At 37.7% G+C, this 16,463-nt stretch overlaps 1 protein-coding gene across 3 annotated transcripts in view; it reads left to right on the top strand.

Moving 5' to 3' along the window:
* Nucleotides 1-332: 332 nt before the first annotated feature.
* cdh11 (cadherin 11, type 2, OB-cadherin (osteoblast)) overlaps nucleotides 333-16,463 on the top strand; it is a 90,827-nt gene continuing 74,696 nt past the window's right edge. Inside the window, exons 1-2 of one of the 3 annotated variants that reach the window (XM_087258789.1) lie at nucleotides 333-828; nucleotides 959-997. The gene's annotated coding sequence lies outside the window, so the exon portion shown is untranslated. The remainder of the gene's footprint in view (nucleotides 829-958; nucleotides 998-16,463) is intronic. The other 2 variants (XM_087258790.1, XM_087258788.1) reach the window with 2 other exon arrangements.

Below are 16,463 nucleotides of genomic sequence, written 5' to 3'. Positions count from 1 at the left end.
AGGTCTGTTTACGAAAACAAAATTATATAATATATACTACGTTACAGACGATATTAGAGCACTTCCCAGTTTTCACAAGTGCAGCTAGATACAACAAAGTTCAGATGGGAGAACGAGATTAAAATTAATGTTATAGATTCTTTTAAAGTACCTCATTCGCTTTAAAGCTGAATTTCTGTGTGATAACTTTGTTGCTTTTTATTTCTATACTATTTTCTTTGATTGAGACGAGTGTTTTTCATTCCCCAGCGGGGGCTCAGCTTTCATCCGCCTGTTTTGATTGGAGGAGGATTTTAGAGGCCGGTTTAACAGTTGCGTTGGCCGCTCGCTTCAGATGGGACCGCACGACAGGACAGATGAGAAACTGCTTCCATCTGGAAAGGCAGGGATAGAAGGAGGGTTGACTCGACACAGTCACCGGCGGTAAGACACACACACGCGCGCACACACATCCAGCTTGCGTTACAACGCACCGGGCATCATCATTCCCGCTGCTGGAGAAGCGGAGCGAACGTGCGCGCAAAAGCAGCAGCTGCACCTGACTGATCGTGGACATACCTCAGTTTTATATCATCAGTCTCCATTTAACAGTTGCCTTCGCTTCTTACTTAAACGAGGAATAGAGAGAAAATAATTTCAGTGGGCTTTTTCTATTTCCTTCAATTTTCGGAAAGGACTTTGGCAAGGAGCACCGTGCGTCTGGAGTGCTAATACACTGACTGCTCTTGTTGGATGTTGATTGTTGGTCAGAAAGAAGAAGTGGCTGCCTTTTAGCCGCCTTTGGGACCATCACTGGACAGCCGGTGTCGTGTCTGAAAGTGACCAAAGGTAGGAAGTGATGATGCTGTTTACGACTCAAATGCGCATTATATATGAAGGATGAAATGCAAAGAGCTGTCTTCAGATGAATGAAAGGACAGGTCAGCCGTTCTCACCTAAGCTTTTATTCATTTCTCAGCAGACAGATCATTTGCAGTGGATGCACACCTATTGGGAGGTACGCAATTTTTTTAGTCTGTGGTAAATTTGAGCGCTATTCGGTTGGCATTAAGAGGAGCGATTTGCTTTCGTGGACAGTTTGCTGGACCGTTGAGCTCTTGCTCATGGCTCAGTGAGTAGCTCAACTTTTAGTTTGGAGCTGCTCTCTTCACGATTATGAGCACGACGTTGTGGAGATGCAATGAGTCTGAGAAAAAAAAATGTTATGAAATATATTTTGTAGTGCATATCGCAGTGAAGAAATACCATCATTTTTAATTTTTTTTTAACGTTATTAGTTTTCTACTGGATTACGTGGCTTGTTTTTTTTTTTTTTTTTTTTTTTAGAATATTTTGGTCGATTATTGAGATTGTTGGGCACAACTTTGCATTCAGCTGCAATAGCCTAAAATCCATAATAACGATTCCATCTGGTGCACTGTGCAGGCATTGGGTCTCTTGTTTGTTTACATATGTCTTAATATATTAACGTGATTTTTAAAGTACCATTTTACCACAAGTAATGGAGCTTTTTCTTCCATCACGAGTTTTGGAGTGAATAGGGGAATGCGCGTCGCCTGTCGCTGAAATGTATCCACAAACGCTTCAGCATTCACGGTGGGGAATGGAGGAGTCGTGCGGGTGGTGAGAGAGCACAACCCCGGGCATAAAAACAGTCATATACCCCCCACTGTGAGATTCACACCGTGAATCATTACACAAACCCTTTATGAACAATATCAGCTCCGTGTTTCCTCTGTAGGATTTGAAGAACTAGTCAAGACAGAGAGTGATTTAGTAATGAGATGATGAGTGTGTTTGGGTTAAACTGTTGACGTTGGACATTTTGTGGCTTCTACAAAATGATCATAAATGAATTCATATTTTGCTAAGCATTGCAAATTTGACAATAATTGTACTTAGTATGTGCTGTTTATCAGACTTTATGATCATTGATGACTTTGACTTTGTGGCAGTTTTTAGATATAGGCCTAGCAACAACTATTAATCAATTTATAAATTAAGTGTTCCTTATCTCAACAACCATATGTTAATGCATAAAAAAGGTTTAATAAATAAATATACAAGCTAATAATAATAATAATAATAATAATAATAATAATGATAATAAGAGAACAGTGTACCATCGCATGCGTTCAATAGAGGGTGCTGTTGTTCTTTTCAGCCCTGGCCCAGTTTGCTTACCACAGTTTTGTCTCCGAGGGCCACTCAAAAAGATTGAGCGCCACCGTCTGTGTTGCTCATGCTCCCCAGGGATGCAGAATTCAATCTAGCAGAGGCTCTGGCTAATGCTGTGGCACTTTGTCAGGATTAACATCTTTCTAGTCAGTGGCTTCTGTTACCTTTGGTGTCACATTACCACCTTGGAGTTGTGTGCAGGGAGAAAAAATGAAGCCCCGGTATCTTGCTCTCGCATTGTGTTGGGTGCCGCGCTGCTCCAGTCCCACATCACTGCGGGTCGATAGAGGAAGAGACTCAGTCATTTTCAACAAATAAAATCATTTGTTATGGTGACTGGTGAAGCTTTTCAGGGAGCCTTTTTTTCAGCACCAGCCACATCTAAACAAGGCAGCATGATGTCTGTGCTGAGTTTAATGTTCAACTAAAGGAAAAGAACAGATTGTGTAAGGTCATCTGATTAGTCCATATTATGCGAGGGAGCATTTCAGTTCAGGTGTCATTAAAGCAAGTGTTTGGAATGCAAAATTAAGTTGTGATCATACAAACAGAGCTTTGATTTAGTTGGAATATAGCTAAATTAATCATCAAAACTGGATATATTCAGTCACGTTAATCCATGAAAAAATGTCTTTCTAAATTCTGCTGGCAGCCACCTCGGTATTATGGTCTCATTGAGATGGTTTCTACTCAGGCGCAGAATAATGATGATTATACCGGTACTTGGACAGGGCCAAGTTGTTCGTGCCAACTGTTTCCAGTGCAGGAATTTTGTGCCATCTGTTAGTGACCTTGCAACACATTAATAACATTTTCCAACTGGTGGCGCTAAATGAGAACCCTAGACTATTCTAGTGATTAGATTGGGAATCCCTCATGCAGATTGATAAAAATGCTTCATTTGATTTGTCTTTTAACATTTAGTCATTTGGCAGATGCTTTTTGTGAGTTTTTTGATAGTTGTGGACTCATAAGGGACACATCTTCCACTGTAAAGTGGCTTTTTCAGAGAGTTATGAAGAGAGTGCAATTAAAATATGGCAACAGGAGGATAAATTGGATGCATTCGTTTTTAAAAATTCCCCTCAAAGAATTATTAATAGAGTATTTGACACAGAGCAGAATTATAGCTTCATTTATACAAAGCAGCCTTCATGCTGAACGTGGTTGTACTAATCACTGCGTGGGTGCGTGGAATACATCCATTCACCCTTATGAGGAGCAATTAGCAAAGCATAAAATCATACACCCTTTTATATGCTAACTTTTAGAGCAGGGGGTGATTCTCTTTTATTCCTTCTTGTAATGCCACGCTTTACAAGGCGGTGCAGTGACAAACACCACTCATCTTTCCAAATCTCAGGAAAGATGTCTAATGAATGATAGCTACCTGAGAGGATCATAGAGATATATGAGGATGAACTGATATGCGTAAGATGATCAACCACAATGTGTCAGTTGCAGTTTGGTGTTTGATGGGATTTGGCATGATATGTGATCTCACGTTAAATATTGGTCAGTTAAAAGTGATGCTCTGCAAAATGAATTGGACTATGAATGAAAACACTGGAATATTTTGTGAATTTGCCTGTCAAGAGTATGGCATGCTGGTTTTTACTAGGCTTCACTGTTAATATTCCTTATTTGCTCTGTATGGCCTGGAGTGTGACAGGCCAAGTAGATTTATGTCAAAGTAGTTTGGAAATCCTTTTTTTTCCTGATGTCAGGACCACTCTTTGATCTAGCACTATATCATCATACTCCTTAAAAAACTTTAGCCTTTGAAGACCATGATGTAACTTATCCTTTTTTGACGGTTGTACTCTGTATTCTTTTATGAATGACTTTACATAGATAATGTACACCACATATTTGCAAATGATTCAACTGCATTGGTGCAGTCCAGCTAGCTTTTTTTTGGGTGAAATTTTGTAGAAAAAAGGAATTATATATATTTTTTTATTGTTTCTGTTGTCTCTTTTACTTTTCATTAAATATTTGCATTGCGTAATGTGATATATTACACTCAAAAAACCTTTTTTTTTCTTGTTCATACTACTTATTTATAATAAGCTGAAATAACAGTTCTTGAGATTTCATTGGGACAACATATTTTTTTATGTTTAATCCACATGAATTTGTTAAAATTGTTAAAAGTTAATTGATTTATGTTGGAAAAACATGAATGAGTTATGTGGAACCCTGTAGTTTTTACAGTGTAACCAAACTTCTCTGAGTGTGAAATGCCTTGCATACTAATGAACCATTTTTTGCAGAAGTAGATTAAGCTGATAGAAATGCAAAGGTCTAATAGTCTAAAACTTCCTGTGAGCAGAGATGGGTTGAAACTGAACACAGAATATTTGCAGTTGAGAAGTCTAATGCTTTTAATGTTGTGCAGAGAATTTATAGAAAAAGAGGAAGTATGTATGGGTGCGACTGAATGAGGACTGGAGAATGATTGACAAGTGACAAATTCCACTTAACTCCACCTGTTTATATCAGTTGTGGATAAATGCTGGAGTCAGGAAATTTAAATTGTTACACACCTCCTGATTGCATTGAGTATACCTGAATTCTGTTTATCGAATCATTCATTTGTATATAATAAATTACTAACATTTTTAAAATTGAAGAAACCCACTCCCGACCTTTTTTTATTGAATTTGAATTATATTGGATTCATTAAATATTACAACACTTTATTAAATGAATTATTTTAAATACAAAGAGATAATTTCTTCATAAATTTGTCTATTGCATTTAGAACTGGTATTACCTGTCAGGTATGAATATTCATATATATTCATAATTAGCTCTGTTTTTGTTATACAACCAAGTTTTATATAGGAATTCTATGTATATGTATATATCCTTTCTTTTTACATTCTTTTGCATTTTTCCGCTAAAATTAATCCAATAGCTGTGTTTTCATAGAGCTGACCTTTAGAAAGAAAGCACTGCTCATAAGTGATATGGCTAAGGTGTATGGCCAGTAATGGGCCTGATTCTTCTCTCAGGCTTGCTCAGCCGCAAAACAGCAGATAGCATTATGCTGAACCCATTTCCACACAGCACAATTAGACATGAGACATGTAACCTTTTCTTTTATAATATATCCTGTGACAGAAGTGCTTCAGTACTTCCTCCCTCTCTCTCGCTCTCTTTTTTTAATCCTCTCAATTTGAATTCCAGACGTAATACCACTGATAATACAGATGTGATGGGTCAGATATACCGGAAGCACAGGAATCTCATATTCCCCACGTACCTCACACATGGATGAAAACATGAATATGGTTTTTATGCATTAGTTGTTCCTGTCGCTCCATGAATTCCTGTAAGGAAACAAGCACGTTATTTGTGAGCCCAGATACCATCCACCTGGTTAGTGTTGCTATGCACAGGTTTGCAACTTTTCCTTTTGGAGTGGGAAAGGGGTGGGAGGATGAACTGATCTGCAATGACACGCTCCATTACTCCTTCTTTGCATCTGCAATAAAGCTAATTGTTGGGTTCCCTCTGTTTAAGCCCAGCGTAGTCACAATGCACACTAATATTCGAGGCAGTGAAGAAAACGAGCGCGAGATGAGTTCCTCGCAGACCAATCAGAAAGAGCACACTGGCACAAATGGATCACAAATACCCCCTCCTGCTCCTTCTGAAAGTGAACTAACATCTTTTAATTTACAGATCACCCATAGCCCGCAATCAGAGCGTTAAGTGCTCTGGGTTCATTATCTGGTGGCATATGGTGATGCATTTGCATAATACACTAATACTAACTCCAACTCTCTCTCTCTCTTTTCTCCTTCACTGTGCTATTGGCAATGCACAATTTGATGCAATTAAACTTTTCCCTGCTATGTATACTCATTGTTCTTTTGTCTAATTAAGTCTCGGAATGTAATGAAATGATAGCGAACACACCTTGACTCTCAAGAATCTGATCGTTGCAATTTCGCTCAACATGTAATAGGGTTGTCACAGAAATTCTGTTTTTAAATATGCATTTGTCGCCTCACTATCCCAGAACAATTGGAAAAGAACATAGAATGTCACTCATGATGACAATGGCTAATACCTGGTATTTGTATCCGGAGCTACTTGTCTCTTATGCTTTGCAATCGCTACCCTATCACACTAGTTTTGGTAGCACCGTTCAAGTGGCTTATTGTTTCCTACTTAATGGTAATGAATATGGCTGCAGATTGTTGATACGCAGAAACAAAAAATAGTGAAAGGAAATCTCTTAAAATTAGCTCACTTTAAGACATGAGGCATGAAATTGGATTTTAAGTTTGCTGTAGAGAGGGAAAGAGAGAGAGGGAAAGTGCATTGCTGTTCTCACAGTTCAATGCATCTCTTATTGCTCGCTGTCCTTTTGGTCTGTTGTATTTCCTTAGAGCTGCTGCCTCACCTATTCTCAATATTTAATGTGGTGGAGGGTCTTTTGGGCTTGTAATGAAGTGGAGGTCAAGAGCTTCCTCCAGCTTCTTTCCTTCAAACCGGCCCTGTAAATGTCAGACGAGCTGTGTGAGAAAAGAGACTGAACTTTCCCCCGTCTATCTCAGTCAGTCATCTCTTATTTCTCTTCATCACTGCCCACTCTTTTGCTCCCTCTATCTCCGCCAGAATTCATCTCAGAGCCTTGGCCTCTACTCATCCATAGCCTGAGCTTTTTCCATGTTATATTACCACCTCATCAGCCTTTTTTCTGTCACTCAACCCCTCCTCCTGTTGCTTTTTTTTTTTCTTCTTATCTGATGAAAGACACCGAAAATCTTTCAAAACAAAATGAATCTGACACGTGTGATGTGTATGGTTTTGGATGGCCGCACAGGATGTTTTTCTTTCAGCAGAGCTTTTTGTTTGCTTTGTAATTCTTTTTGTTCCTTTCTTGGCCTCAAAGGACATGGTCATTTCTTTTGGCAGATATGAAGAGAGACATAACTCATCACCTTCTGGACTTAGCGCTTGGGTTTTGTGAGATCCTGGCCATTTTGGTGGCCTCGCTTAAATATTCATCCCTTTAATCCCTAAGCTGACACAATGATGTGTGAAGAATCAGGCTATGTTCCATCCCACTGACCATCTGATGGGCAGCCTTCTCTAAAGACCTGGCCACAATGCTAGCGTTTGGCTGGTTCACTCAGAGAAAACAAGGGGGTCCAAATCTAGCAGCACTGGGGCTTTGTCAACAGTGAATAACAAGCAGGCCAATTACAACTCAGTTACCAAAAGAGCACGGGGGAAAGGCTGCAACTCCCAAATGGTGAAAGAAAACTAGGTTTATGGAGCAGATGATGTGGAAGATAAAAGAATTTGTTGAATAACCTGGTGGGCCAACATTTCAGATGAGAGATACGGATAAAGGCTTCCAATTTTTGTGTTTATACGTAATAAGTAGAATAAATTGAGCTTGCACTGTCGGGACTTTAACAAGTACGCCACTGATAACCTTCTGCGGTCCTTGGCATTCGTAGCCATGTATCCGTGATCTTCAAGGTCTCATATTAACTTTTGGATGGCAATCTGTCTCGAATGAATTATGCTGCAAAAATAATCCCACGGGTTTGTAATCAGTAATTTTGTTTACTTTAAGCCAATCGCAGAGCTCCAGATTCAGGCTGTGATGCGGCCTTTTCTCTGCCAGCATCTGAGGTCTTGAAAAGATATGTAAATGATATTATTCTCTCTATTATACCTCTTGGTTTTTCAGGGAATTATAATAGGACAAGATGGATGATTGATTACATGCATTTATCTAAATTTAACTATCTGAAGAGCTCGTTTCCTCCAAGGGAAATTGCAACTAAATCAATAAGGATGGATAATTATTATTATTATTTATTATTTTAATAGAAGAAAGAAAGAAAGAAAGAAAGAAAGAAAGAAAGAAAGAAAGAAAGAAAGAAAGAAAGAAAGAAAGAAAAAAAGAAAGAAAGAAAGAAAGAAAGAAAGAAATAAAGAAAGAAAGAAAGAAAGAAAATATGTATGAATTCAAATGGATTGGAACATCTGGTGCTCTGTACAGTATAATGCATAATCTCTGATATGCTAATCAAATTTTTAAGGCTTATAAAGGGAAAAGCGCTCAATAGTAGTGGGACAGTCTCAGCATATGTTCCCGGATGCTGATTTTTTTCCTTTCCTTTTCACATTTTTAAAGAGAAAGGCATTCAGTCGGTCCATCTTACTAAACGTTATTTGTGTCATTTTCTTTTTTAACCCTGAGATCAACAAAAATAGCATGGAACGAGTGAATAATTTATTTAGTTCTGCTTCTAGTGGCTGGGTTAATGGGAAGCGGTTTGGTCACAAAGGCATAGATTTGTAAATGAGGCAGATAAACCTTTGGGTAGACAAGGAGCGTTTTGTTTGACACAGGAATTCTGTTGTTGGCTGTTTTGGTTGTCAAGTACTCTGGGAAGGCAGGATGTGTACTGGGCCTACAATGGGCCTTTCAGCTAAGCATCTCAGATGCACGGCGATGCTGTCCCGCCTCCTTTCACAGTGCCCTAATCTCTTTATCAGGCAGCCACAATGGCGGATTCAGTCTCAGGCTTGCCGGCAAGATCTTAGAGACCAGCAGGCAGACGCTTCTTACTGACCAGCGTCTAACCTCAACCAGCTTCAAAGCACAAAGTTTTAACAAGTGGTCAAAGTTTATAGACATGTTTATAAAAAGATTTCCAAAGATATATTGATTTATTTGATTTAATTAAAGCATAGAAATGTGCTTCTGCAGCAGTTACATTTTAACTTGTTTCGGTCTATTTTGAAATTAATATAAATACATACTAAATTTATGAAAACAACTGGTTTCTGGTATTTTAGAAGTAAATTTTCTTTGAGTAAATTTTATACAATGTATCCTTTATCCCTTTAACTTTCCCACCAAGAAGAAAAAAAAAATATTGCATTTCTTAACTCCTAATGTCACTATTTAACGCACTTAATGCATAACACACTCAACATCACATCCCATTATTTCTAAAATATCAACCTCTACCAAATGGTTGATATGTTGGTTTATGGAAATAAAAATATATATATATAACATGTTTTCTTTTTTTTTTCTTTACAATAAAACCAAAATCAAACCAATGTGTAGTAGTCCAACAGGATTATGTTTGCTTGATTTTTCGTAAACAGACAATACTGTGTTTATACCATTATTTAAATGTAGTGCAGGCACTCAAAGAGTTAAATATGGTTCTGTTTAAGTTTATATATAATTTAGAAAATATTTAGACCAGGGATGTCCAAACTCAGTCCTGGAGGGCCGGTGTCCTGCATAGTTTAGCTCCAACTTGCTTCAACACACCTGCCAGGAAGTTTCTAGCATACCTAGCAAGAGCTTTATTATCTGGTTCTGGTGTTTTTGATTAGGGTAGGAGCTAAACTCTTTAGGATACCCAGCTCTCCTGGACCAAATATACCAAGAATTTGACTGGCATTTGTTTGGGTAACACTTCATCTGTTTATTTCTGGTTAATTTATTTACAAATATCAGTTATCAATGAGCAATATGTTTGTTGTTCTAAAATGATTTAGCAATGTTCATTACTCATTATGATTTGGTGATGTTCATTCGCATTACACTTAACTAAACTAAACTAAACTGAACTTTGACAATTGAACCGAAGCAGTTTTAAATGACTAGAACTTCATCTATGTTTAGCTGCTTTGACACAATCTATATTGTAATAATTGCTAAAGTAATAAAGATGAAATTGAATTTACTGAACTCCATTAAATGACATCAAGTATTAGATACAGTATAGCTAGGCTCACATGGAATCTGTGCACAGAAATCAACCGATCATTGCAGATTTTTAGCCCATCATTAAGTGTATGTATTTACATGTCTAAATGGGTATTAATTTATGTTTATGCAGTTTTTTAATAAATTTTGCTAAATTTATTGGTGATTTAATTATAGTATTATTAAATGTATAATAACAATTAAATTATTAAGTATTAAATGTTCATATGATTCATTTACAATACAGTTTGTAAAGTAATATGTCCTGTCTTTTAGTAGAGATATTATATGAGAGACTTACTTTGTTTACCAATTAAGTGGATATAATTGGATTTGCATTGTAAACACTAATTAAATGTTAAAAATGTATGTTATTTTTTATTTCATATGTTAAGTTTTTAGTTACGACACTCCCAAAATGATCCTGCATAAATGCACGGAATTTTTACAATTTTTTCCGCAGAAATACAAAAAATGTCTTCAGATTCTGTCTTGCCCTAGATATAGCTGATAAAACAGAAACAAAAAGATTTTTAATAATGCATTAGTAAATGCTGGAATTAACATTAACTAAAAATAATACATGCCTCACAATTCCATGTATTCATTTGGTTGGTTGTTAGTTTGCAATGACTGATATTGAAATAATGCTAACAAATTGAATCATGCTGTAAAGTGTTACTATTAATAGCATTATTTCTGTGAAAACTGTGTAAATATATAGTAAATATTTTAGATGATAAATATTGTAGGGGTGGCGCAGTGGGTAGCACGTTCGCCCCACAGCAGGAAGGTCGCTGGTTCGTGCCTCGGCTCAGTTGGCGTTTCTGTGTGGAGTTTGTATGTTCTCCCTGCTTTCCCGTGGGTTTCCTCCGGGTGCTCCGGTTTCCCCCACAGTCCAAAGACAAGCGGTACAGGTGAATTGAGTAGGCTAAACTGTCCGTAGTGTATGAGTGTGTGTGTGTGAATGAGTGTATGTGAATGTTTCCCAGAGATGGGTTGCGCTGGAAGGGGATCCGCTGTGTAAAAACTTGCTGGATAAGTTGGCGGTTCATTCCGCTGTGGCGACCCCAGATTAATAAAGGGACTAGGCCGACAAGAAAATGAAGGAAATTAAATGATAAATACTGTAATAAAAACAATAGATGGAAAGAAATGCATGAAAAACTTGAGTGTTTGTCTCTCCATCTAGTAGGACGTTTTAGTTTAGTGCTTGTCAATGTAAGTTTGCTTCAGTAAACTCATTCACACCCCTATATCCAGCAGCCTCAGCAATCTGCAGCGTTGCAGTGCTACCTCTAAAGCACAGATATTGTCATACCAGTGTTAGGCCTGTTTGTCTTTAAAGCAGCATCTCTCCATTGCCGTATAACCTCTCCGTATTAGTCCTCACTCACACATTGTGCATTAGGAAAACACATTAAGGTGTTTTAGGTGTGCCTGGATCACTGCAATGCCTAAATCGCAGTTAATTTCACACCTCTGTAAATTCCGTTATGTCAGGAAGGCTCTTTTTAGACCTCTTTCTGTCACGGACAAGCTCTGTAGTAAATAGTTCGGGACCTCAGGGACTCATCCAGCCTGAGGTTTTAATTGTTATAATTTAACGCAGGGGTGTCCGCATCCTGTTGACCCCTGTTTGCCGGGCTTTGTAGGTTACAGTAAGGCAGAAATTATTTCCAGCTGCCTGACATTGTGGGTGGCCCATGGGTGGACAGTCCTTAAAGAAAAGCCTCCGCTTCCCTTTCTAATTAGGCTGTTAAACATTAGCACTACAACTGTTGGAGGAGAAGAGATGTAATGGCCTTTTCAGTGAGAACGGTAAAGGGCTGTGCACTGCTTGTCACTTCCACAAGGACACAGGGCTCGTGAAGGCCAGCAAGGCGTTCATTAACATGACAGTTAGCCTGGCGTCGTAAAACCAAACCGGCTTGTAATGGAGGAGCCCGGCCCCTGCTGAGCAACCCGGACAGTGTGCTGTACAGGGGGCCCTAAGACCACCCTCCATACAAATCAGCCCACCACTCACAAGAAGAGCAAACACGCTGTACTTCCTTCAACTGTCATGTAAAACACTCCCTTTCAGTTTATGCTGGGAAGACCTGTTCCCATGTGCACAATCCCTTTTTTCTTCGCCCATTCACCTTCCGTGTGCTCCTCTTACCCCAGAGCAAACCATCTTTTCTTTGATGCCCACTCGCGTGATTGTTGACCTGACAGATGTCTGTTTGAATGGCTCAGGAAGGAGTGTATGGAAGTGATAAAGCACTGACTGAGCTGCCTACAGAGTGTAAAAACCATTGCTTATGAATTGCATCATTCTTTCCTTCACGTTATGCGACTTGTTACATACCGTGCATATATGTACTGAAGTAATTTGACTCTGAGTTACTTTATTTCATGCGCTCTTTCTCAAATCTCTGGCAAATAGTTTGTTTTGCTTAAAGTGTTTATTACAGACAATTCCGGCTGGCTGAGTGTGATTTTGCAAAGTAAGATGCAATTCTGGATTAACATCTACTGTACATTGATCCTGGAACACCATTGCTGTTTATGAAAATGTAATCCATACCTAATCCCTACCCCTAAACCCAACCCTAATTGTAAATTATTCCTCAAATCAGAGGAGATTAATAGTTGCAGACGCACATACCGTAAGCCCAACCTTAACATAAACTGTAAACTTATCCCTTAAATCTAAATGGCTGATTGAAATGTTGTTCCAGGATCAACGTAATGTAGATGTTTATCCAGGAACATGTCCTTCTTTGTGAAATCATGCAGAGTAAGCCAATGTGCATTGTTTCTGAGAAGTGTCTTAATGCAGAATAGAGGCATGTGCGTCACTACTTGCACACTAATAGAGGATTTCAAAAGCCCTGCTTCGAAATGGGAGATTTTAAATGGCGTGAAAGCTGCCATTTCTATAACTTCTTAACTCTTGCGGTGTTTCTCTGCTTTTGAGGGCTATATTTGGGGCACAGTGTACTGTCAGTGGAAGTGGGGGATGGAAGAGAAGGCAGTAACTCTTGGTTGCAGACGTCTGGCATGATTTTAAGGTCAAGTCAAGCATTATGTTTGCAGCATTTTCCACATTGTGTGGGCTTTCAAAGCAGCTTGACTGGAAAAAAAAGGGTTGTAGCTGGAATTAAGATCAGTCTGAAATGATCAGAAGTGGTGATGTGTAAATGATGAACGATGTCCGAAACATTGTGTGATCCGATCACTCTGTTCAGAGGTGCATGTGACCACATGCTATTTGTAATGTAAATGCTAATCTGTCCTGATGCGAGCAGATGGTAAAACACTAAAAGAAGGGTTTTAAATGCTGCCATGTTTATCATGTATCTTAAAATGTCTTATTTTTAGGATGTGCTTAATTCTCTTGTTTATTATTGATCATTTTTATTTGTTCTCTTGGTAAGTGCTTGTAGAAGTACACTTTAATGATGCAATAATAATGATAATAATAATAATAATAATAATAATAATACAAAATTATATATATATATATATATATATATATATATATATATATATATATATATATATATATATATATATATATATATATATATATATATATATATATATACATACACATACATACTTATTTATTTATTTATTTTTCTAGTAATTGCTGGTCTTTTTATCTTTCCATTCATCAACTACTACTATGAAATGAGTTAACATTATGCATTTAAGTTAACATTAACTTTTTTTTTTTTTTCTGGAGTAGTAAATCCTTATATTAGAATGATTTCTAAATGTTCATGTGACAACAGAACAAGTAATCAAAAAGGAATAATTTGCATCAGAAATATGTTTTAAAATATATTTAAAAAAATCACAATTACACAATAATAATTTTACTGCATTTCCTAACCAAATATATTTTGCCTTACTGAGCTTAAGAAGTCTTCCCCTTTTCAAAATATCATCAATGAGCTTTTTTTCCGGTCTATTGTGGGAAATGGACATCACTTTCTAGCTTTTTCATCATACATCATTGTGTCCACAGCTTTATAGAAGAATGGGCTGAGGCAATACTCAAACAAGCAGTTTTTTTTATTCTTATGGTTCATTTGAATAAATGAATCACTTATCAAAAAACTGATTAATTTCAACTTTAGTCACTTCGTATTTTAGTAAAATATTTAGTTATAGGTGCATTTGTGTCATTGAGGTGTAAATTGTAATATTAGAATGTTTTCTGAATGATCCCAGCTGGCACACAACATCATAAAACTTTTTAATATTAGGTTGGATTAAGGTCATGACGTCAAGTGACCAAAATTCAACGTCCAGCCAGCGTCTAAGGATGTTATTTTTGTCGTCCAACAATGACATAAAATTACGTTAATATTTGGTTGATTATAAGTTGTCTTGGAAAGTGACCCAAATCCAACATCTGATAGATGTCACAGTGATAACGTCCACACAACATCTACGTGTAACATAATTAGATAATGATATTTGGTTGATTTTAGGTTGGACATTGAACATGAGCCTGACGTTTGGGTTCTGACGTAAACCCGATCTTTGTTTCCAAACAAAATCCAACATCTCCATGACATTGGGGTACACTGTCAATATGGCATCCTGTGCCTGCAGGGCGTGACAAGAGAATAAGTAATCAAAAAGGAATAAACTGCATTAGAAATATGTTTTAAAGTATAAAACAATCACAGTTTCACAATAATACTTTTACTGCTTTTCTTAATCAAATAAATTCAGCCTTACTGAGTTTAAGAAATCTTGCTAACATATACAGATAGTGCAGCATACTCTCAAAAGCAAGTGTTTGTCATGCAAGCGATTGCAATTTAAAGTTAAGTTCATAATTAAAAGTACAATCTATCTGTCTCAGCCTACTGTTTGTAACCGGGTCACCCAAACCTCTATACAAAAACATAATTGTAATTACCCCCATTTCATTTTATTAGATTTTTTTTTTCCCCATATGCAGTGTGCACAGCACACCCACCCTCTTCCCATTGAGCACCTTTATAAAGAATATCTAAATGCAGGTGGTGAAGAAGGCAGGCAGATGCTACCATTTATCACAACCCTCTGTATGCAAGCAAAGCAAATCCTTAGGCTAAGAACAGAGAAAGAGGAACAAAAAAAAAGAGATTTCCATGCCCGTTGAGGCCACGCTGACAGAAATAGTTGCCTCTGAGATTAAATCAAATTCACAATGAACACATCTGATACTAACACAAAGCTCAGCGAGAGATTCGTTATTAACACTGTTATTCATGCCGCCATTCAGTTATCCCACCTCCCGTCCGGCCTGAACAGAAAACATTATTGCGTGGATGGAGGGAGTCCGGTGGGTCATTATGGGTCAGTGCAGGTGTCCCTGGAAATCCTGTTGAGTGGCTATTCACACTGAGGTGGTAAAACCCAGTCGGACCATTTTCCCCCTCAGTCTCTGTCGTCTGTATGCAGCAAACACAGTCGCTCAGTCCCTCCGTTGGAGGTGGCTTTTCAATTACTGAGTGAGGCTGCGGGGGAAAGGCGCTTGACAAAAGCCATGACATAAACCATTTATAGTGCGGCTCCATCATGGCCCCAATGCCAAACCAGGCTGGACGGTTCATTTAAAAAAGAAATTAATCACAGTAGTCTTATAATACACACAGTGTCAAGATGATTTATTGCCTTATGTCAATAATTTATGAGTATGTTTTGGACGGTATGGTAATAATTTATGGTATGGTTTGTCCAATGTGTTTCATGAATGTAAGACTGGTGACCAATGACAGGCAGCTTTCCCCAGGTCACAGACTTAGGGTCCCTGCTTAGTGGTAGAATTTATGACGGTTTGTCCCAAATTGACAGTTGAACCAAGTGTCGGGCTGATTTTGGCAAAGATTTACAGTATAGTTAGATTTGTGGCAATGTGTATGGTTTGTCATTTTTACAACCTATGCCGCTCTTCTGGCATTCCTGCTCCTTCCAATCTGTGAGTGTAAGCAGTGGGGTTTCAGGTTGGGGGTGTAATGGGTAAGCAAATTTAGAATGAAAAAATGGCAGTAAATAGTTTTTTGTAATTTGGTCCATACACATGCAAAGCTGGCTATCCGGTGTGTTTGCGATGTTTTTACATTTTTTTTTTTCATTTCCTAAAAAGTCGTTTGACTTTTTTTTTTTTGTTTTGTTTAACCATGATTCTCAAGCCTCTGTCCTATCTGTGGCCATTTTCTGTGGGGGAGAAGAAAAGGTGTCATGTTTTGTGTGCCCTTCTCAGAACATCAGCATGTGTTTATCTCAGTACTATCAGTACAACACGATCTAGAGGCTAATGTAAAAACTAAAACATTAAGCAGAAACAAAAAGTATTCAAACAAGTATTTCCATTGTTGCCTTGTCCAACCTCAGTGTGTTTGAGCCACATTTTTGTAGATGTACATCAAGACCTTTTAACCAATTCTTTGAGTTCACATATACATTTAGCATGTCAATGTACTGAAAGTATGTTGTGTTTACATTTTTATTTATTTTTTTG

The sequence above is a fragment of the Danio rerio genome, chromosome 7 (assembly GCF_052040795.2).
Source record: "Danio rerio strain M-AB ecotype USA chromosome 7, GRCz13ab, whole genome shotgun sequence".
Classification (NCBI taxonomy): Eukaryota; Metazoa; Chordata; class Actinopteri; order Cypriniformes; family Danionidae; genus Danio; species Danio rerio.
The sequence above is the reverse complement of the archived record's forward strand: the minus strand, read 5'-3'. Positions and strand labels throughout refer to the sequence as shown.